Source organism: Myxine glutinosa, chromosome 8 (assembly GCF_964187855.1).
Source record: "Myxine glutinosa chromosome 8, kmMyxGlut1.1, whole genome shotgun sequence".
NCBI lineage: Eukaryota > Metazoa > Chordata > Myxini > Myxiniformes > Myxinidae > Myxine > Myxine glutinosa.
Genome location: NC_136268.1, coordinates 100757727 through 100783046, shown reverse-complemented (window position 1 = coordinate 100783046; position 25320 = coordinate 100757727). Strand labels below are relative to the sequence as shown.

At 42.5% G+C, this 25320-nt stretch overlaps 1 protein-coding gene across 2 annotated transcripts in view; it reads right to left on the bottom strand.

The window, feature by feature from the left end:
* Window positions 1–25320, bottom strand: part of HS2ST1 (heparan sulfate 2-O-sulfotransferase 1) — a 136648-nt gene that overhangs the window by 52266 nt on the left and 59062 nt on the right. The gene's annotated exons all lie outside the window — the stretch shown is intronic.

The window sequence follows — 25320 nt, the reverse complement described above, 5'->3', positions numbered from 1 at the left end:
TTTTTCTATTCAGCACTTTCCAAGATATAGAGGTGCAAATTTTTTCGATTTTTCCAAGATGGCGGCAGAACCACGTGACATATGACGTCATAATTATCATTAAAAAATTATGCAGGTGGAGTTGCACCTATGGTGAAAATTTCCTGTCAATCGGACCAACGGTTGCAGAGAAAATCATATTTATTCTGTGCGGACAAACAGACAAACAAATGGACTCAAATGCAATACCCTCTCCTCTGGCGAGGGTAACAAGGCCGGCCATGCAAAACCTCCGTTTAAACAACCACAGGAACCGCCGCCAGTACCCGAACATTGCCATTTGGCAAGTAAACCACGCCTTAATGACGCTCACGCCAAGCAAAGCAGCAGGCCACACCCAAAAGTCGGCATTGGTCGAGCATGACAATGGGGTGACTCAATGCGGCTCGGCGATTGGCCAGTGTGACGTCAGATCGAGAAGCTTCGACAGGGAGGGAGGAAGAAGAGCGCATGTCTTGGCTCTCGCTGAGGAGTGCTCTTGTTGTAGTATTGAGGAGGAAGGCGGCACCATTTGGTGTGTGGACGTGGTGCTGAGAGAGAGCGGTGTCGACAATTTTGATCATGAGGAAGGGGTGTTGGTGGCATTTTGTGGGGCTCTTGCGTTTCGGACGGAGTGGTGAGCGAAAGAGGACCGCCCACATGAATTACCTCACGTTCATGGCACCACGGAGAGATTTCAACGATCACTCCGCGCTATCTTGTGCGCTTCGCTTCCCGCGTGGTGACTTTGAGGTTCAACGATCACCAGGCTCCTAAAGGCCATTTCTGGTTGCAAAGCTGAGTGCCGGCATAAAAGGGTGATTTTCTTTTATTTTATCTTTCCCCTTGTCTGTTTTTGAGTCAGTATGGAGGGTCCCTAAAAGTAGGATTTATTTTACCTCAACCTTTATTTCACCTTGCACTTATTTTCATTAAACAATTGTTGTTAAATTTTCTTGTGTTCGTTTATTCGTTGTGTGTTCGAGAATAAACCCAACCCAGAAACCCATCTCTCCGACTCTCTGGAAAATCCTCTCTATCTCTTTGCTGATGACTCCACTCTCTGCCGCTCCATTCCTCTTCCCTCAGATCGGCAGTCTGCAGCCTCCTCACTCTCTGAAGACCTGGACAAAATCAAAGACTGGTCAAACAAGTGGAACATGTCTTTCAATCCTGACAAATCTCACACTCTTACTATGTCTCTCCGAAAAGATCGACTGCACAACCCTCCCATCTACTTTCTCAACAATCCTCTCCAAGAAGTTCTGTCGCTCAAGCTTTTGGGTCTCACTATCTGCCATGATCTTTCTTGGGAAAACCACATTTCCAAGCTGGCCTCCAAAGCCAGTCGCCGACTGGGCATCCTCCGTCGTGCGAAGTCCTTCCTAGGCACACCTGAGCTCCTCACCACATACAAGGCTTTCATCCGCAGCTCAATGGAATACTGTTCCCCCCCTATGGGCCGGTGCTCCTGCCTCACACCTCGCTCGGCTTCACACTGTTGAAACCAAAGCTTTCAGAATCATTGGAATATCCCGCGATGAAGCTATCTCTGAGGGCCTTTCACTCACTCACCGCAGGCAGGTAGGTGGTCTTTCTGTCTTCTACCGACTCCTCTCCGGCCTTGCTCCCCCAGCTCTCTCTGTGCTCTGTCCCCCAAATATTCCTACAGGTCGCACAAGATCTGCCAGCAACCCTCTGATGGTTAAACTGCCGAAATCTCGGCTCTCTGCTCACCTTCACTCTTTCATTCCTCTTTTCTCCCGCCTCTGGAACAAACTCCCACACTCCCTTCAATCCCACTCCTCCCTCCAGGTCTTTAAAACAGCTGTTCACCACCATCTCTTATCTTCCCCCATCCAAAACCTTGATCTTTTCTACCACTGCTAATTCACCCCAGATCCACCTTGTTTGAAATTACAACTTCTTTCCTGGAAGTCCTGGCAGTGTCCATATGTTTTATACCTCTCCCACCCCCCCCCCCCCCCATCCCATGCCTCTCCCCCCCAAAGCCCTCTCCCTCCCACAGATCTCTCGATGTCTCCCTGCTCTCAAATGTTGTGTTTGTGTCCTTCCCCCTCTCTCCCCATCTTGTCTACCGCTCCCGATGTTATATGTTTTATGTGTCGGTTTGTCTTTCTGTTAGTAAGGGCATTTTATGAGATATTTCACAAATCTGTTAACTAAATTGTTACCAAAAAATTTCTTCACCAATATGTTTGTAAAGTGTGTAATAACATGTGTTAAAATGTTGAAGTTCAACTCCCGTGGGAAACCCAGAAAAAAAGCTGTTGAATTCGGGTACCGAAAAATTATTTTCGAGAATGTTTATTTTTTTTAATCGGCCCTTAAGTAACTTATGAGGGGTCAAATAAGGGTTTTTCATGATTCTGAGTTGATTGTTAACATTTATATTTTCACTTTTACATTTACACAGAAAGTAGCTTTTATTTCACATACATATATAATACTCAAGAGTTATTTCTCATTCACAATGTCAGAAGTTTCAACAGTCATTGTCTATGTCTTCTTCAGACTCAACAACATCATGACTGCAGTTTCTGCATGTAATGCCATTACAGACTCCACAGGCCGAGATGCACGTGACCCCATTCTTCTTGCAGCTGCATCGCCGGTTGCTGCAATCTCCATGACAATTACAGCTCGTGAACTGCAATAGCTCCTCAGGAGCCGTGGGGTCCAGTGTTGGAACTGGCTCATACCCATGCACACCTATTGTCCATCCATAGTCACTGGGGTTCAGAGACATGCTCTGTAGAAGGATCCAGTCCCGGGTCTGCAGGTAGGCACGGAGTGAATGTTGTGCAGCTGCACTCTCTGTTGGAGGTAGAGTCTCTGGTTTGATCACTCCTGCCGCTGCCTTCCTTGAGAACATGTTGTACCGAATTTCACCCAATGTAGTATCTCGTCCATGGTAAATGAACTTGAAAATCGCAGTACCAGCCTGAATCACTGTTTCCTTGGTGGCTTCTGTGTCAAGGAAGATGTCGATGTACTCAGCCGCGTCCCCTTCGCAAAACCTAAAAAAAAGCACCAGGTCTATGTCAAGTAAAGTATAATGTAAAACCTCCATAAAGACCACCTGATCATTACTTGACAATTCACTTTCACTGGCTGGCACTTTGGCTGTCATCACTGATTGATCTCAAGCGCAGCATCAACCGCAACCTCATCATTGATCTGTTCATTGGTTTCCTCCACAATGGTGTCAAGAGTGCCAGAAGTATCTGGAACATCATCTCCACTCCTACTATTAAGGAAGCAGTATTTGTAGTTTTGTGTCTCCGTGTAAGACTCAGTGTATCCCAGCCGGTGGAACTTGTTGAGCATCCATTTTGACCCAAATCTATGATCAAGTTGTATGGCAAGCCCCATTTGGTGTGGCAATACTCCAGACCGAGGTCGACAGGCCTTAATAAAATTCTGCCCCCAAACGGCAACTCTTTCGTCTGTCTTGACAATCGGTCTCAAGAACATCTGAAGGCTTGCAGGAACAAGTGTCAGCTGATTATCGATGTCAGTCATACTGTGTGTGGTGGGGTATGACTTTGGACCTAAATCAATCAAGGCAATATCATTGGATATGAACTTGAGTGCCGTCTTTATGATCTGAGTCTTCTCATCTCCATGGTCAAGATTAGCATGATGCTCTCGCAGAATATTGTCGGTGCCATCTTTGAGACAGAGTACATCTGCCCTTCTTTCCTGTGTTGTGAAATACAAGGTGTCTTCGTATTTCTCTAGAAGTTTTATCTTTAGCCAATGCTTTGAATAAGAAAGGCTCTTCTCTGGTGACTGATCAAACTCCTGCAGCTTTTCATGGACTTGGTCCATGTTCATTACCCCATGCTCTAATTCTGAGTCTAACCATTCGCAGAATTCAATAAAAACTGCCTCTCGCTCCTCATCAATACTCCTCTGTCCTCTCTTCCTTTTTCCTTCCTCATCAGTCTTGGACAAACTGTCACCTCTCGCAAACATAAGTTTGCATCGCAAATGGTACAGTGTTTCTTCTGCTACCAAGTCGTTGATCCCTTCCAGGCGTCCAGTGACTTCAGTGCCCCAGTCATCCCCGCGACTCCGTGCTGTCTTCAGCAAGCTTGCCTTCAGTGTATCTGCAGTCAAATTATCTGGCACTCTGTATTTCTTTCTAGCTTGTGCTGGATTATTTTTGTAGAGCTGGGCTGGTTGGTTGCAAAGAATGCATACATCCTTATACAGGAGGTCAACTGACTGTGATCTTCTAGAACTGCAGCCAGTTGATGAACTGAACTCACAAGTAGTGCGTCTTCTCTTCAACTTTGATGACTCTTTCTCTGCCTTTGATGCTTGAGCTGACTTCTTGGTGGTTGCAACAAAGTTGTTGTACAGATCATTTTTACACTTCTGGTGGTACCTCAGTTTTCCTTCCTTTTGAGCCTCCTTCATACGTTCCACAACAGTAACATTTTCGACAGTTTCTGCTTGTTTCAATAAAGTTGAGTATCCCTTTGGAGTTGCCTGTATGAGCCTTTCAGCTGGTGTATCCGAGCGTGCACAGATGAAGCAATTGAGCACAGGTGGAGTAACGTCTTCATCAATATTGCTAGACTCCATGTCCTGCAAAGTAGAAAATGAGATATATTTAGAAATTATTTTTCCACAAAGGAGTGTCTGTGGTGAAATATAAATGTTAACAATCAACTCAGAATCATGAAAACCCCTTATTTGACCCCTCATAAGTTACTTAAGGGCCGATTTTAAAAAATAAAAATTCTCGAAAATAATTTTTCGGTACCCGAATTCAACAGCTTTTTTTCTGGGTTTCCCACGGGAGTTGACCTTCAACATTTTAACACATGTTATTACACACCTTTACAAACATATTAGTGAAGAAATATTTTGGTAACAATTTAGTTAACAGATTTTCATATGTTTCCCTTACTATGTGTGATTAATGTTCGCTCTTTCACGAGCCTCGATCTTGTATCCAAAAAAAAGAAAAAAAAGAAAGAAAAAAATGTGTTTCGCCAGGCAAGCGCTTTTCCTTCCGTCCAGCGCACGCCAAAAAGTACCGCCAATTTTCAGGCTGCCGCCTTGGAGTTAAAAAACGAACTGTCATTTGTCACCCATAACTTTGTGTGTATAATCCTCTGTGTTGTGTTGAGTTTTGTGCACCCGTCAGTAACAAGTATGGTACATCAAGTATCAAATAAAAGTAACAGCTGAATCGTGAAAGTGAAAAAAATGAAAAGGAAATTAAAGCCACTTAAAAAGATAGACATGGACATATGGAGAGGAGTTGGGGAGGGGGATGTAGGGGAGGGAGAGGGCAGGGAAAGTAGGGATGGGAGAGGGGAGGGAGTGGAGGACAGATGGGAGGGAGAGGAAAGTGGGGGAGAAAGAGGAAAGTGGGGGAGAAAGAGAGAGTGGGGGAGAAAGAGAGAGTGGGGGAGAAAGAGAGAGTGGGGGAGAAAGAGAGAGTGGGGGAGGGGGAGAGAGGGGGATAGGGAAGATTTTGGGTGAGGGGTAAGACGTTTCCTTCTGTATCCATCCTGTCCACCCCATTCCTCCTTACATTACTTGTCCAATTCTCCCTCTGTTTTGTCCTTCAACTCCACTGTTGATGCCCCTCCCCCTCAATACTGTTTTTTTTGGCCTGTTGTGTCCTGATCTGCTTTGTGTTCTAGCTCTTCCACGAACCTCAACTCTATACAAAAAATGTTATAGGTTGGCAACAATTGTACATGCTTGATGAGCCGAATGGTCTCTTTCTGTGTTGAAGTTCCTTGGAAGGGAAGTTATCCATTATACAGACTTGGCATTTAATATGGAATATTTTTTTTGTGGGGTGAACTTACTTTTCAAGATGTCTTAGAACCAAAAGTTCATTGGAATTATGTTGAAATTATTCCAGATTTTGTTAATGTGACCTTTAAAAGAAACAAAAACCACATTTGACATTTCGAAGCAAATAAATTGATCCTTGAAAGTGATGAAAACTGATATCGAACTCAATTCATGGACAGTACTGTGTTAAACTTCTGTACGTTTTCCAGAAGTATCTCTTTATTTTGCACATTAGCCAAATTGTTTTTTTAACAAAAACAAAAGTTAAATTACGACTGCGATTATGGACAGTAAAATTACAGTTCAGTACTTCGTGTAACCCCCACGAGCATTCAGGAGAGCACGTTCACGTTGAGGCATGCTGTTCACGAGATTTGCCAAGGTTTTGACAGGAATCGCTTGCCATGCAGTGACAATAGTCTGCTGAAATTCACGCACAGAGGTGGGCTGCAGGTCCAAGTTGTCGATTTGACACGTTAATTCTGCCCACAAGTTCTCTAACAGATTCATATCCGGGGACATGGCAGGCCACTCCATATGCTCTACACCATGGTCAGCAAGAAAGTGTTGGATCATGCGAGCACAATGAGGCCGTGCATTGTCATCTTGGAAGACAAAGTTTCCTCGAAAGGCTGCACGAGCAAATGGAAGCAATGCTTCATCCAGAATGGCCCTGTACTTGAACTGGTTCAGGTTTCCATTCAGAACAACCAGGTCAGTTTTGCCCCGTGCATGAAAAGCAGCCCAAACGGTCACCCCACCACCTCCAGCTTGGACTCTTGGCACTATACAATCTTTGTTGTAGGCTTCATGCACTTGTCTGCGCACTCGGACACGGCCATCTTGACGATAGACCAGAAATCTAGACTCGTCACTGAAGATCACGTGATTCCAGTGTCCTGGCTGCCATTGACGGTGCTCTCTGGCCCACTGCAATCGGCGCTGGCGGTGTTGTCTGGTCAGGCGTGGCTTTCTCAGGGGACGCCTGGCACGATAGCCTGCTTGAACCAGTCGTTGGTTGACTAGCCTTCTGGATACAGGCACATTTGTCAGTTGCTACCACTCAGCCCTAAGCCGATTAGCTGACTTGCTACGGCCATTGTGGACTAACCGGTGCAGCTGGCGATCATCCCTCCTTGTGGTTCTGTGGGGACGTCCTGGCCTCGGTATTGGAGTCGGGACACCCCTCTGAGCATTTCGTTTCAGGATCTTTGACCACTGACCTTGAGTGATGCCATACTGCCGAGCAATAGCACGCTGTTTCATGCCATAATTTTGTAAAGCCACCACTCCATGACAAACAGCATTGTCGAGTTGACGGACCATCTCCAGAGGAAGCGGCAATAACTTTTGGAGACGTGCAGCAGTTGTTTTCCACTAATACAGAACGCAACAACCCTTGTATACCCGACTGTGAAGCCAATCGTCAAATGCACCTGTCCGTACATTTTGCCACACCACCTGTGATATAATCCTGTTGTTGACTTCTTGCTGCGACAGACAATCAGTGACATGGTTCTTTTAACAAATAAATCACCAAAGTGTGAAATAAACTCACCAGATTGATATACTGAGTTAAGAAAGTAAACCCAAGTCAAGAAAAAAGATATATTCCATATTAAATGGCAAGTCTGTATATTGTAAACCAGGGTGTCAGTCCGTGCATTTGTCTGTTTCCAGTTTATGGTGGGGTCGCTTCCCGCACTGCATTTGAAAAGCTCAACATTCACTTTTGAAATGACAGGAAAACAGGCATGAGTAATGTTGATGCCAAATTTTATTGCCCAACAAGGTTATTACCCTCTTTTTAGACAAATCCAAACTCTGTGCCCGACGTTGCACCACCATTTTGCATTGGGCGGTATAAGTAGCTCAGAGAGCTTTGGTTCTCAGCGAAACCAAGAGAGCAACACGATTGACCTTTTAAAAAGCAATTTAATTGGATAAAAATGGATGATTTGTGACCTTGACCTTTTGACTTATTGACAAGAAAAAAACAATGGGTTTCTTGCTCGTGACCACCTCTACCAGGTGGTTAAGTTTTATTAAGATCAGAGTAAAAATGCAACATGTAGGCGATTGATATACAGACAGACATATACATACATACAGACAGAATAACAGACCAGACAAACCAACATACTGCACTTGTGAATCTTAGATTTCCCAAGTAGCAAACAGGAACTTTTCAAATTACATATTTGGTATGATTGAGGCGGGGCGCATGGTGCGGGGGGGGGGGGGGGGGGGAGGGTGGGGGAGGGGGAGGGAGGAGGAGGTTGAAGGGTGAATAATGAACACCAATCCAGCACTATCACCTTTTGAGGAGACCTTCTCACAGGCATTACAATCACTACACATCGACACCATGATCCATCCACAGCTAAGCTACCAGAGTACTGCCAATGTCCATGCACCCTTTTATCGTCAATACTTCCAGATAATTATTTGATTCCAAGTAAAGCTTATCTACAGATTCTGCTGCTATGTCCCTTCCAGGGAGGCCATTCCATGCCTTGACCCTGAGTGAAACACCCCTAACTTACTACCCTCTTAACTCTCATATTCTTTAATCTCAGGCTATGGCCACTGGTCCCAACACTGTCGATTCTGCTGAAATACTATCCTACACTCTGTGTCTACAGATTCTGTACCCTTCTTTATCTTCAACATCACAATCAAATCCTCTTGCAATCGCCTCCTTTCTGATGTATAGTCTTGTCTCTTTCAGCTGCTCCCCATAGCTTAATATAGCTAGGCCCATAATCAATCTAATCACTCTACATTAAACTCTCTCCATGGCAGCTATTTCCTTCCTCAGATGTGGTCACCAAACTGAACACAATATTCCATTAGAGGCATTCCTAAATTCCTGTACAGTGTTAACCTTACCTCTTTTGATGTACAATTTATCCCACTGTGAATACAACTGAAAACCCTATTTGCTTTACGTGCTTGGCACTGTGCTGTCTGCTTAAATCCCCATTTGCATTATTCTTACTCATCCCAGCGCCTTACATCTGCATTTAACATCATGGTGATAAACAATGTCTCACGCCAAGGCAGCAAAACTCATAAATCTCAAGTTTTGTGAATTTATTTCTCAGATGTTGTATCTCAAATGTTGGAACACATCCTATAATTTATAATTGCAAGCCATCTCAATAGCAGATCAACTGGGTTATGAATATCAGAAGCAGCAGTATTATATGGCAGCACCAACACGCTAATGGTGCAGAATATAAAAATTAAGGCACCACCAAATAGTGTACTGATCATCAAAGGCAAGGCCAAGGATGGACATTTGGACCACTGAGTGATCTTCATCCAGGATTGTGCGAGCATCACGTGGAGGTATCCCAAGAGGAAAGGGGGCACATCACATGACTACAATATACAGATGGTGATTCCTCACATCATTATGCAACCCTTTCCTCAACTCTTCCTGAAGTGTTCCAAAGCACTTCATTGGGCCCAGCCTTGTTTCCTGTCTCCATAAACATCTCCAACATGCTCTGGAAAATCCTATTTCAAACAGGTTTATGACTGCATGGGGGGAAGAACTTCGGAAGGTGCTGGCCAAATAGGGCATTCCGCAGAAAGTGATCAGGCTGATCATAAGTTTGTATGAAGCTATAGAGACCAATATAAGAATTGGGGTATTAGGTTCAGAATGGTTTAAGGCAAAGACTGGTCCGCATCCTGTCTCCCAGGTTGTTCAACATCGTATTAGATGCGTTCCATATACATGTAGTTGGTAGAGAAACCAACAGCCAAGCAGATCTTTTCTTCAGTTTCCGACATACAGAGACTCCAACAAGATCTGTCACCTACAACCCGTCAATCCATCTGAGAGAATGGGGGCTGAACAATGACCTAGGATGAACCACTGCAGTTTTAAACCTCTTAATGAGGGATAGGTGCACATTTCCAATGGCCGCCAGATTTGACTCACGCTGCGGTTTTAATATCCCAAATCCCAACCGCACACCAGGCTGACAAGCCAATGGGAAAACAGGGTTTTTGCAAGGCAAAGGGGTGTGGAGGAAAAGGAAGCAACATACTGACAGTTGATTATGAAAGTAGATATCCCCACATATTCACGAGACTTCAGTGGCTTAAAGTGATAACCTCACCACTAATACCATGAAGAGTAAGACAGGGACAGAGGCCACAAGACTGAAAGAACCTGGTGACGCTGCGATGTTTGTGTGGGGTGGAGATGTCTGGCAGTTATGGTCCTGGCAAGAGAGAGAGATGACAGGTGTATTGGCCTCCGGGCATGTGGCGATCGGCCAAAGCACATGCATGCTTCTCTTCACACGATGCTTGGACTGCCATCTACAAAGTCTCCTCGTCTACCTCTCTTCTCTCTCACACAACCCTCTGTCATCCAGTTCACTCCACAGACCAGATCTGCTCTCTTTACTGTGGAGCTGACGAACTGAACAGTACTCTTCCTCCCACCCCTCAGCCTTTTATTTCCCCATGACCGTGTGCTGCTGTACACCCATTGGCTTGATGCTCAACTTCTCATTGCTTCTAGTGGTTTCCAAGGCATCTCATGGATTTGAGTTTCAGACCGAAGTCTCGGTGCAGCTCTTACCTTCCACACAGTCGCATGCTCCTGCATTTCACCTTCCTCAAGGGAGTTGGGGGGGGGGGGGGGGAAAGGGGGAGGGAGTCGGTGGCTTGCTGAGCTGATAAAACGATTTATTAAAGCGACACAGACGGATTACAAAGGGAATTATTTAAGGGTGTAGTACTGGTGAAAAATTGAGAAAACTACATCGGTACCTTTGAGAGGTATCTCATTTTCAGTTTTTCTTGAAAGATATAATCTTGGCTCTCAGACCAGTTTCAACGCTTCTTTGTCATATTACATGCATATAATTTGCATAAATTAGACCGTCAATAAAAAACAAGGAAAAACAAAGAACACATTTCTACTTCTATCTTCTATGTCACCTATCATTCTTTTCTCACCAAACTTGGTACATGTATTATACATGTGTTACTCTACTACCTGATGAGAGGATTTTGTGAAATTATGTCACATGTTCACTAATTAGCTAATTATGCCAATTGCCAGATAAAACTTGGTTGTCCTTCAATAAATCCACAATGGCTACTCCTATAAACAAAAGCCTTCATCATTTTAAAGGAAGTGATATTCTGAATATCCTGTCCAAATTTCAGCCCAAAAGAATGATGCAAATTAAAGTTATAACAAATAATTCTACTTCCGGTTATTGAGGGGCATGTATGATGTTAGAAAATTTGGAAATTTTTCAATAATTAGGGGTACTTATATGACCTCTAATAGCATGATTCTTGTTTATAAGACTATAAGGAAACTGTTCAGCTAAAAACAAAAAAACAAACAAAAAAATCACCTGTTCACCAGTACGACACCCTTAAAGGATTAATGAGGGAGGAATGGTGGGCGGGCTTCAGACACATTACGGAAGGGAGGATTCACGTTCATCAGCTTCTAAACACTGACATACGTCCCATCATTTTACACAGAAACCACACACTAATGCCAGACATTTATTAATGCGATACCTAGTCGATATTACTCTCTTTACCACCTATAATAATAATAATAATAATGCATTTATTTCATATAGCGCTTTTCAGGAAGCCCAAAGACGCTTTGACAGAGTGCAAAACATAATGCATAGCAAAACATAAAAACAATTATGGAACCTATGGCCGTTCCCCACAACAATATACATATATACATACACATATGTTAATATGCCACTTCCAACTTATTTGCAGTCTGTGGAAGCCACAGAACCTCCACTGCTTAAGAGGTTTTATTTTGATCGCAGGCCAGAGGTCAGGAATTATAATTCCTGGGTTCCAGCCTATGATATAAAATACCTCATGGAGGATGGAAGTTTTTGCACTTGTAACCTTTAGGCTGTTAGTTAGCATTAGGGTTTGGTCGAGTTAAGGTGAGGGTGAGGGTGAGGGTGTATCAGTTAATCCTCCTTTTCCCCCACCCCCTTCCCAACACAAGGCTATTATTGGGTGCAATTAATGTCAAACCAAACCACCTCTTAGGCCATATTTTTGTAATAAATTTCACCAATTGATTATTCACGATTCACATGAGTAAAGGAACAGTTCATATCCAAGATGGAAATGCTATCTGTGTAGGAAAAACAGCTCTTGTGAGCCAGGAAAGCTTAAGTTAGTTGTTTCACATGGAGCTGGATTTAAACCAAACTGTAGAGAGTAAGAAAAGCATCGACTTCTCTGAACGCAATTTTCCGCACACGAAAGCAGCCGTAAGGAAACCCATGCTGTCTTTACATTGGCTGTGTCCTCTAACTGAGCTTTTCTTTGTGAAGGTCCAACCATGGCATGCGGGGGGTATTCTGCTCCATACAGAGGTCTGTGCTGACACAGGATAATAGACAATTAAGCTGTCGAGGATCTTCTGGCCTTCACAGTGAGTGGCTATCACTTTTCAAGGAGGAGTATAAGATTAGAACCAGGTGCCGTAAAGGAGAGGTGGGAAGGGCGGTGTTCAGTCAGAAAGACAGCTGCACTCTTGTTTCTCGGGCAACACTCGCCCGTAGCATGTAAAGAAGCAACAGAGTGGTAAAAAGCACTCTCCCTCCACCACCCTCAATCCCCCTTTAATATTTGACATGTCACCAGCAGCATCAACGAGAAAGGTCTGACAATCTACTAAAATGAAGCGATCATGTCATACTCTCTTGGGTTTTCGAAGATTAACTAGGTTCCTCGAGATGCCAAAATCATTTTCCACAAAAGTATGGTTCTCTTCTTTAACACAAGATTGAAATCTTGGATCATTGGAAAGGTAAATCGAGAATATAGGATCTGCAGCTTCTACAATGTACTTTCTCTGCCAGCTGGACCATTCTACCCTATCCTCGGTGGTGACATGCTCATCCACTCAGTGAACTCTTTGTTGAGATATTCAAGTGGACCACTCAACTCCAATCCTGCATGAGGGGTCATCACCTTATGGACATATAAATAACAAATCTTTACACTGTCATTAATCCTGTGTGTCTATACCTGTCGCAGCCTCTCCTGTGTGCTCCCACTCTCCAGACAATTAACTGAAAATACCAGATAGTTCATAAAACCCCACACAGTCTTGAGAAAAAGGACAAGGGAAAAGGTCTCGTCAAAATGTCCTTTTTCAACATTTTATTTTCCAACTTCAACATTCCACAATTTTGACTGAATCCCGATATTGATGGCATCAAGCCAACGTGACCTTAAGTGGCAACATATTACACGGTCCTCATGAGATGGTTGGGAATCCATACATGGTACATGGTGTCACGTTTAGAGGTAAGCTGGCTATTCACATAATATGTTTGTATGCTAGAGTGGTACCAACAGCCTCAGACAATAAACATTCTGAATGCACACAGAACCGCCTTTGGAGGTCATTTTTCCCCGCAGAGCGGGGGTTGGCCTTTTTTTGGGCACAGTGGTCGCCTTTTTGAAATAATGTTTTTTAGCCGGATGCCCTTCCCGCCACCAACCCTGTTAGTCGCCTCTTGCGACACACAGGGAATTACCAGTGAACTGGTACTCAATTTGCCGACCTCGGAGGGATGCCAGGCCGAGTCAACCCCCCCTGGCGTTAATTCAGCGATCGACCAAGATTCGAACCCAGGATCCCAAGCCGGCACCCTAACCGCGAAGCCAACACCAGGCTTATTATGAATGCACACAGCAATAATACATTTGGAAAAATAAACAAAGCTGGTGCAACGAACGGCAGATACTTCTCACCAAAAGCACAGCCCGAGGTGGTGCAACCTAAGCCATGGAGACCTGTGCACGATAGACTTAGAGAATGAAGACAGAGTGATGCTTATCGGTGGAGAAAGTACGGTGAGGGCAGAGATGGAAGTAAAGCACTCAATTTCGAAGGTCCAATTGGTCACACTCAGATGAGGCATGAATACCAAAGGTCTCGAGGGGAATATATATATATATATATATATATATATATATATATATATATATATATATATATATATATATATATATTTATACTGAAACGCAAAAGAAACTTACCACCTTTGAAACCTTTAAATATCAACAATAACACTGCGTGTAGTAAATGTGTGAACTTATTTGTGGACAATAGTGTCCTCACTGTCAGACAAAACGGTCACGGATGGTCACTTGAACCTTCAATGGTCACTTCATAGCACAGCTGTTGAACAGCCGTTTTGACTGTCAGTGATTAGCCAAGGGGTACGGGATGATTTTAATGAGCTGCACGTGATGTCTTGATATTGGCTTTAAAAAGGCCAGTGCAAAATGGGCATTTCAATCAACATGCCACGATTGTCAAGGGATCAACGGCAGCGTGCCCTGGGCATGCTGCAAAGCGGACTGAGCTACCGTGAGGTGGCAAGTCGCCTTGGCTGTTCACACCAGACGATATCGGCCTTGACTCATTGCTTGACTCATCGCTGAAACAGAACCTTGACTCATCGCTGAAAGCGACCTCGTTCCACTGCGCCAAGGTCCACCGCTGATGCTGCTGGCACCATCTCTGTCGGTTGCGGCGATGGGCAGCCGTCATCACGGGGCCTCTGTATGGTCTTCTGGCAGTCAGACCATAGTCATGCAGTTGTCTTCGTGCAGTATCATTGGAGATCCGTGGGTTTGCACGCCCCGGAGTTTCTGCTGCAGTGCGGGATGCTGGACGGAATCGATCCCGCAGGTGACTTCGGACCATCTGCCTGTCCTGCCGTGCAGTGGTGACTCTTGGCCTCCCTGATCGAGGTCTGTCATCTGCAGAGTTGTGGAGGGTGTCTCTGTCCACCAGGGCCGATATCGTCTGGTGTGAACAGCCAAGGCGACGTGCCACCTCACGGTAGCTCAGTCCGCCTTGCAGCATGCCCAGGGCACACTGCCGTTGATCCCTTGACAATCGTGGCATGTTGATTGAAATGCCCATTTTGCACTGGCCTTTTAAAAGCCAATATCAAGACATCACGTGCAGCTCATTAAAATCATCCCGTACCCCTTGGCTAATCACTAACAGTCAAAACGGCTGTTCAACAGCTGTGCTATGAAGTGACCATTGAAGGTTCAAGTGACCATCCGTGACCGTTTTGTCTGACAGTGAGGACACTATTGTCCACAAATAAGTTCACACATTTACTACACGCAGTGTTATTGTTGATATTTAAAGGTTTCAAAGGTGGTAAGTTTCTTTTGCGTTTCAGTATATATATATATATATATATATATATATATATATATATATATATATATATATATATATATCTATATATATATATATATATATATAAATAAATATATATAACTGTGAGACATAGTAGTAACTCCACAGTACGAGCAGGGCGTCTCATTTGCATTAAATAAATAATCGGGAGATTAAATCAGACGCAGACGTAGCTTCAGGACGTCGATCTTGAATTTTCGACAAGCTTTCGACCAACAAAGGTCTTCTTCTTAGTCATACCCAAGTTCAACGGCAGTGTTCCCTCAGAACCCCTCAGCACATACATAGGGGAGGGGTAGGTGCAGACTGGAAATTTGGGACGATTACACCTCACCACCAAGTAATTCAAAACACCTCACCACCAAGTAATTTAAAACACCTCACCACCAAGTAATTCAAAACACCTCACCACCAAGTAATTCAAAACACCACACCACCAAGTAATTCAAAACACCTCACCACCAAGTAATTCAAAACACCTCACCACCAAGTAATTTAAAACACCTCACCACCAAGTAATTTAAAACACCTCAGCCATAAAACACGTAATAAAAACACCTCACCACCAAGTAATTTAAAACACCTCACCACCAAGTAATTCAAAACACCTCACCACCAAGTAATTCAAAACACCTCACCACCAAGTAATTCAAAACACCTCACCACCAAGTAATTCAAAACACCTCACCACCAAGTAATTCAAAACACCTCACCACCAAGTAATTCAAAACACCTCACCACCAAGTAATTCAAAACACCTCACCACCAAGTAATTCAAAACACCTCACCACCAAGTAATTTAAAACACCTAATCACCAAGTAATTTAAAACACCTCACCACCAAGTAATTCAAAACACCTCACCACCAAGTAATTCAAAACACCTCACCACCAAGTAATTCAAAACACCACACCACCAAGTAATTCAAAACACTTCACCACCAAGTAATTCAAAACACCTCACCACCAAGTAATTAAAAACACCTCACCACCAAGTAATTTAAAACACCTCACAAAAACACCTCACCACCACGAAATTAAAAACACCTCACCACCACGAAATTGAAAACACCTCACAGCCATAAAACACGTTACAAAACACCTCACAGCCATAAAACAGTTAATAAAAACACCTCACAGCCACGAAATTAAAAACATGTCACCACCACGTAATTATAAATACCTCACCACCACGTAATTATAAATACCTCACCACCACGTAATTCAAAACACCTCACCACCATGTGATTTAAAAACACCTCACCACCATGTGATTTAAAAACCTCACCACCATGTCATTTAAAAACACCTCACCACCACAATTGAAAATACCTCACCACCACGTGATTCAAAACCACCACAACGTTATTAAAAACACTTCACAACCACGGAAACAAAAGTTTGAGGGAGTCGTTAAGTGACAACACAGACACTGCTCAGATGTGTAGATATATAGATAAATGACTGTACCCGAGTTGCCATTTCGTCATGGTTTAAACCAATCATAATTCAAACAATTATTTTGCACAAATGTATTTGTAATATACGTGATATCACATTTTATAAACAATTGAAGTTGAAAAAAAAATGTTTCCCAAAAACATTCAAAAAAAAAAATTTGGAAATGTTTTCAAAAGAAATACCCTAAGGACATACCGACGGGAGAGATATGTGCATACCAGAAGTTTGGTACGATTTCACAAAAGTTTGAGAAAGTAGTTCAGTGACAAGACAACACAACACAACACAGGACAGACGCTGCACAGATACATATATACTAGCTTGGTGAGGCTCGCGCACGCGTCGTTACTGAGGAACAGGCGTATTTTAGCTGAGGCTAATGACTGTACCTGAGTTGTCATGATTTACACCAATCATAATACAAACAATTACTTTGCACAAATGTATTTGTTGTGTTTGTGATATTACATTTTTATAGGCAATTTCGGTTGAAGATTTAGGTTGAATGTTTTTTTTTTCAAGAAAGAACCCCTCAGCACATACATAGGGGCGGGGTAGGTGCAGACTGGAAGTTTGGGACGATTACACCTCACCACCACGTAATTAAAAACACCTCACCACCACGTAATTCAAAACACCTCACCACCAAGTAATTTAAAACACCTCACAGCCATAAAACACGTAATGAAAACACCTCACCACCACAAAATTAAAAACACCTCACCACGAAATTGAAAACACCTCACAGCCATAAAACACGTAATAAAAACACCTCACAGCCATAAAACACGTAATAAAAACACCTGACCACCACGAAATTAAAAACACCTCACAGCCATAAAACACGTAACAAAAACACCTCACAGCCATAAAACACGTAATAAAAACACCTGACCACCACGAAATTAAAAACACCTCACAGCCATAAAACACGTAACAAAAACACCTCACAGCCATAAAACACGTAATAAAAATACCTCACCACCACAAAATTAAAAACACCTCACAGCCATAAAAACACGTAATAAAAACACTTCACAGCCATAAAACACGTAATAAAAACACACCACCACAAAATTAAAAACACCCCACAGCCATAAAACACGTAATAAAAACACCTCACAGCCATAAAACAAGTAATAAAAACACCTCACCACCACGAAATTAAAAACATCTCACAGCCATAAAACACGTAATAAAAACACCTCACAGCCATAAAACACGTAATAAAAACACCTCACAGCCATAAAACACGTAATAAAAACACCTCACAGCCATAAAACACGTAATAAAAACACCTCACCACCACAAAACACGTAATAAAAACACCTCACAGCCATAAAACACGTAATAAAAACACCTCACAGCCACGAAATTAAAAACACCTCACCACCACGTCATTTAAAACCACCTCACCACCAAGTAATTCAAAACACCTCACCACCACGTAATTCAAAACACCTCATCACCAACTAATTCAAAACACCTCACCACCACGTAATTATAAATACCTCACCACCACGTAATTCAAAACACCTCACCACCATGTGATTTAAAAACACCTCACCACCATGTGATTTAAAAACACCTCACCACCACGTGATTCAAAACCACCACAACCTTATTAAAAAGACTTCACAACCACGGAAACAAAAGTTTGAGGGAGTCGTTAAGTGACAACACGACACTGCCCAGATGTGTAGATATATAGATAAATGACTGTACCCGAGTTGCCGTTTTGTCATGGTTTAAACAAATCATAATTCAAACAATTATTTTGCACAAATGTATTTGTAATATACGTGATATCACATTTTATAAACAAGTGAAGTTGAAAAAAAAAAAATTCCCCCAAAAAAAAAAATTGTAAAATTTTTCAAAACAATACCCTTAGGACATACCGACGGGAGAGATATGTGCATACCAGAAGTTTGGTACGATTTCATAAAAGTTTGAGAAAGTAGTTCAGTGACAAGACAAGACAAGACAACACAGGACAGACGCTGCACAGATATATATATATATACATACATACATACATACATACATACATACATACATACATACATACATACATACATACATACATACATACATATATATATATATATATATATATATATATATATATATATATATATATATATATATATATATATATAAAAGAGATAGCTGTCCGCTCGCAGTTATGCTGATGTGAGGCTTGATGCAATGTGATTGGCTCCTGGCAAGATTGAATAATGTATCGTATACGCTTATTAAAAGCTGATATTCGAAATCCGATTCCATATTTCATGATCGTAACTAATGGACTAAATAATTAAGCCGAAATCTAGAGTGAAATCTGAACAAAATGAGGAAAGTGATTTTTTAAATTAAATGATTAAATAATAAGCTCCATGCGACATGAGGTAAAATGGCTCCAAAATTCATTTTTTGCACTCTTTTAAAGGTAATTATTGCAAGTCTGATTTCATTTTACACTGTCCAGAGACATCGGTCGCGATCTTTTTGGATTCGGATTCTACTTTTATTATACATTTTTAACGTGTAGTTAGTAATACATACAACATGGAATCACAGTTTATTTATTAACAGTGCGTTCGGGAATGATCTCGGCTGACAGGATGACCTAGAGGTATCCACATTCTCTAAGCTGTCTCGCTTGGGTTTGAATTCCGACACAGGTATAAACTATCATCCCAGTGTTTCACAGACGGTGTAAATCATCAATGTGTGCGTCGTCCCTCCGATGGATGTTAAACTAGGCGTCCCGTCTTCAGGCATTAGTTGATGGACGTTAAATATCCCCACAGTCTCCTTCACGAAGAGTGGGCGCGAGCTATCACCGACACCCTGAACAAATTACAAATTCATGCCCAAACTACTGTTGGGAAGGCAATAGCAAACCACCCAGTATAACCATTGCTCAGTAAGCTACTTTTGTGGTGCAGACACTGTAATGAGTAATTGAGTATGTAACATCAGATATCAAGTAAAAGTAACAAGTGAATAGTGAAGGCAAAAAAATAGGAAAAGGAAATTTAAGCAGTTAAAAAAGGGTAGAGCACAGACATGTAGAGAGGACAGGGGAGGGGTTGGGAATAGGGGGAGGGAGCAGTATGTGAGGGGAGGGAGACGGGGCTAGAGAGAGGGGGAGAGAGAGAGGGGGAGAGAGAGAGGGGGAGAGAGAGAGAGAGGGGGAGAGAGAGAGAGAGGGGGAGAGAGAGAGAGAGGGGGAGAGAGAGAGAGAGGGGGAGAGAGAGAGAGAGGGGGAGAGAGAAAGAGAGGGGGAGAGAGAGAGGGAGAGAGGGAGAGAGGGAGAGAGGGAGAGAGGGAGAGAGGGAGAGAGGGAGAGAGAGAGAGAGAGAGGCAGATGAGTGGGTGAAGAAGCGATGGAGACAGGGGAGGGCAAGGGAGTGGTAGAGAGAGGGGAGTGGAGAAGGAACAGGGGATTGGGGAGGTGGAGGGGGAGGAGCGAAGTGGTGGAGAGAAGGGAGGAACAGGGGAGTGAGGGCGAGAGAGAGAGTGGGGACGGGAAGAAGGGAGGGGGAGAGGGAGAAGGGAGGGAGAGGAGGTGGATACTTTCGCCAGCTTTTCCCGTCACTTGGGATGAGTACTCTTCCTAGTGTGTTGATATAACAGCATGTTGTGCTGAAATGGACACTCCGATTGCTGCACCTCGCTCGTATCCTGAAGCATATGGACAATCACAAATCAAAATCTTACTAATCGGACAATAAGCCTCAAGTTATCTGGCTTGAAAGTAATACGGTTCGCGCTTTCAATGAGAGAAGCGCACAAATAGAAACATGCACGAGCATACAAACACCTCATTAATGGCCGTTGGACAAGAGAGTACACTTGGAATCATTCACATCACATGTCCATAAAGTCGAACGTGTCACACACCACAAATAGGTTGCCTTCAGCTTCCATTGCCTGTGCTACAATCATTCCAGCACCATATTGAATGTACAACACAAAGTGCAGCTGGATGCACATTAGCGTGTATGTGATGCAGCATGGCAAGAGGTTTGGAAATTGGATTAGGATACCTTTATTTACCTTTCATTGATTATCATGAGTGAATAAGGGACAAAAGGCAACTAATGTTGTATACAGTGTGAGAGGACGGGATACAGAACTCCCCAAGTGCTCGTTATAATATTATATATATATATATAATATATATATATTGTAACGAATTTGGAAAGTGTAAAGAATGTGAGAACTGGTTTGCTGTGTTTTAACTGGCCCTCGTAGAGTAAATAAGATCGAAAGACGTCCCCCTAGTTAATTCCATGAACCTACAGACAGGCCACGATATATCTTTTTAAATAGTTTATTTCCTTATTCTATGTAGGCTAAATATGTGTTTCCCACTAGATTGACTCTGCATTGTATCAAACGAAATAAGCGTAGGCCCCTTTCAATTTCCCCAATCATCTCCGCTCTCCAAAGTTCCTTTCAAAAGCGGTGTGAGTGGTGTTCAATCCCGCAAGCCGCCATTGCCCATGTGCTAATCTCGGAGAAGAGGGGGGTAGGAGCCGCCAACTCACGGGCGTGGCACGTCGTCATGATCAAAGGGGGAATCGGACAGCCCTAACAGCCAACCAGCACCGCGGTGAGCGACCCGGTAGGCGTGCCCTCGCAGCCGGCGGCTTGATCCCGACCCGAGTAATAAAAGCGACTGAAAGGGACTGCTTCGGCAGATGAGGTGAGATGAGAGATGAGATGAGATGCGAGATGAGAGATGAGCTGAGAGATGAGCTGTGAGATGAGAGATGAGAGACGCTCCAAAAAGGAGAGGTACTTGGAGATGAAACAAGCTTTGGAGAGACGCGCTGAGAGGAGGGAGACGGCTCCACCAGAAGGAGAGGAGCAGGTGTGACCGAGCCAGCGCGTGACGTCCACAGCATCAGCAGCGTCGACGCGACCGAGGGATTTCCCGCCAAAAACGCGAAGAGTGGGAGCTGCTACCTCCAGCCCTGCCGGTTGCAGGGACCTGACCCTGCCTCCCTCTCCAGCAACCCACCTCCGCCATTCCTGCCTGCAATTTCCCCCGTGTAAGTGTGAACGTCGTCTGTCCTAATCGTTGTCCTGGGGTTAAGTAAACTGCATAGATAAGCTAACGATTCACTGTGTGACTGCTTCTTCCATCCATTGCTTGTAAATAACTTTGATCGCTCCTTCTTTTTGCTTGTGTGTATAATAAATCCTGTTATTCCTCCGAACTGTCTTCTTCTCTCTTCCTTCTCTTTCGGTCGCTTTAGAGGTTTCCATATTGAATATCTGTGGCGCGATTTGTTCAACGTTGGGGGAGTCGGGCTAATCGGGAATCCTGTAACGGTCGCGGTTGACCATCCGCTCGGCCCAAAGTAACATCTTGTCCGCGACCCGTAACAATATATATATACTAGCTGAAGTACCCGGCTTCACCCGGGTTGAATAAGAATAATACAAATATATGATGAAAAGAACATGTATATTTTAGAGCAATATCACAATACATTTCCTAAATGACGTTTTTTCAATTTTCAATTTCTCAAAACCTCTGGGTATGCAACATTTCTGGTTTTCTTACTTGGTGCCAAGACATAAAGATTGCTTGGTTTTCCAACCCTCGAGCAGCCCACGTACAGCTGGCCATGGGCAAACACTTGTTCTGTGAAGTTCAGGCCTACAACCTTCATTGATTGCCCCTGTGCCAGAAATATGTCTTGAAATATTCCTGAAATAAGTTGTTGACCTTTTGGCCTATGTTAACCTCAAAAATAATTGGTGGTTTAATTCAGTGATCTGATGTGCAAATCCTCTTCAAATTTCAAGTCAATTAGATGAAAATTGACGATTTTAGAAATTTGGCCCATATTGATATTTTCACCTTTAGACCTCAAAAATAATTGGTGGTTGAATTAGGTGACCCGATATGCAAATCCTATCCAACTTTCAAGTCAATTGGATGAAAATGTAGGATTTTAAAAACTTCACCTTAAGTTGTTGACCTTTGGCCTATGTTTACTTTTTGGCCTATGCTGACCTCAAAAAGAATTGGTGGTTCAATTTCAGTGACCTGATATGCAAATCCTCTTCACATTTCAAGTCAATCAGATGAAAGTTGAGGATTTTAGAAATTTGAAATTGTTGTTGACTTTTGGCCTATGTTGCTCTTTTGGCCTATGGTGATCTCAAAAATAGTTGTTGGTTGAATTCAGTTTGCTGATATGTAAATCCCATTCAAATTTCAAGTGAATAGGATGAAAATTAAGGATTTTAAAATTGAGGCTGACGACTGTTGAGAAACTCAGTTGGGAGGTTTACTGCCTGATCTGCATGTCACTTTGTCAAGAGAATCATAATTTCTTTCATGACCGGGCAGCGAACGTCATTATGTGCGACATTACGTCACTCCTACGGACGTGAAAACATTTGTTTTCCTGAAAAATATATTTAAAAGAAATAAAATAGTACATAAATTAACAATAAAAGAAGCTAAAAAACAATTTAAAATACACTAAAAAGCACATTAAAAATATATAAATATGTACGTACAGTATACTGTACGTACGCGCAACCGCTGATTCTCATTCAAAACAGAGGCGACGTACAGTATTCCTTTACTGTGTCTGTGTAAAGGAATGGGTCCGAAGAAGGATAATGCTAGTGTTTCCAAGCGTAATGTGGTTACGATGGACGATAAGGTAAATCTGATTAAAAGGTATGGAAAAGGTGGAAAAGTGTCGGTGATAGCGCATAGACCTTATCATGAATCGGAACCGCAATGCATCATGGGATCGGAAAGGGGCAATAGCGCCGCCACCAACTACACCATGGAATTGCAGCTGGCGCGGTTTTTAAAAACATTGATATTAAAATAAAAAGTAGCGTATAACCACCGGAATTTTATGCTGATTCCGAATCTGTGTCTAAAACCTTTCTCCGATGTGTAGTTCTTGAGTTATAAGCGGACATCCAGACAGACACACAGACACTCCTCCTTTATATATATATATATATATATATATATATATATATATATATATATATATATATATATATATTTCTTTTTTTGTGCATCTTAGGATCATGGTGGAGCTTATACACTAATCACAATGGCATTACAAGAATTAGCACACCCTTGATGAAATTGCAAAGGTATTGGAAGACAATGAACAATGGCAATGGAATTTACGCCTTAAAAGCCAACATCATGAGCTGTGTGCTCAGATGGGAACAGCAAACAGGCGAAACCCAAATACAGTACTCTAACTGGTGTGTTAGGTAACGTACATACATTTTGGATGAAAATAACCAGCTGAGCTAAAGACGCAGGCAGATAGATTCCCACTTGGACAGTGGCCGTACACAGACCCCGAATGGCAAATAGACATGTCAACAGGCAGGGAGATGGTGACTGGCCAGATGGAAAGAAGCTAGTTATACAAAAATGGAAACAAAATGGAAGATAAACAACAAACAAGAAGACGTCATGATACTTCAATCCCACCCCCCACCCCCCCCCCCCCCCCCCCCCCGAGGAAAAAAATTACATTCTCACAGCAAATTGTCCATTTCATCAAGATTAAAATTTACGATCTTGATCAAAGCTCGGGTCAGCAGGATCAAAAGTGACGTTTTCTCAGATGAAAAATGATGATTATAGAAGTTTGACCTTGAGTTGACCTTTGACCTTTTGACCTCAAAAATAATTGGGTTTCCTATTTAGTGACAATATGCAAATGCCGTTCAATTTCCAAGTCAATCGGATGCAAATTGATGGGTTTTCAGATTAAAATTGATGATTTTGAAAATTTGACCTTGAGTTGACCTTTGACCTTTTGACCTCAAAAATAGTTCATTTCCAATTTAGTGACAATATACAAATGCTATTCGATTTTCAAGTCAATCGGATTTAAAATGTCGATTTTAGAAATTTGACCTCTAGATGACCTTTGACCCCAAAAACAATAGGCTTCTCATTTGGGACGACCTATACAACTTGGTGAAGTTTCGTGACGATCGGTTTAGAATTGTGACCTGTAGGCCAGTGACAAACAGACAAAAACAAACAAACAAAAATACGATTTTGACCTTTTCGTGACCTTGACCTTGACCTTTGACCCGATTGCTCCCAAAATCTAATCAAATGTGTCCCGTATAATAACCAATCATCCCACCAAATTTCATGCAATTCGGTTGAATACTTTTTGAGTTATGCGAATAACATACACACACACACACAGACATACAAATAAATACACAGCGATCAAAACATAACCTTCCGCTTTTGCGAAGGTAACAAACAGACAAACAGACAGAACCACAAACGCAACCGCCCAATCATATTATTTTTGGAGATTTACATTTTTTTATGTGATGTAAATAAAATTCAAAGTTCATATTATTTTTGGAGATTTACTTTTTTTTTTATGTGATGTAAATAAAAACTAAGTTCATATTATTTTTTGTGACAATAAATAGACTTATTGAGACTTAATCAAGAAATTCGCATGCTCTAAAGATTTTTTCCACACTTATGATGTACTACGTTAAGGTTACGCGATAGCGAAATTTTAAGGTCAGATTCGGATTCGTGGGCACCAAATTAGTTAGAAACAGTTGAAAATAAGTCAGAACCAATTTGGCTGTTGACCAGTGTTATCCTACCCTTCTTCCTGACCATGGACGAAGAAGGGTAGGATAACCCTTCCGCTCTGC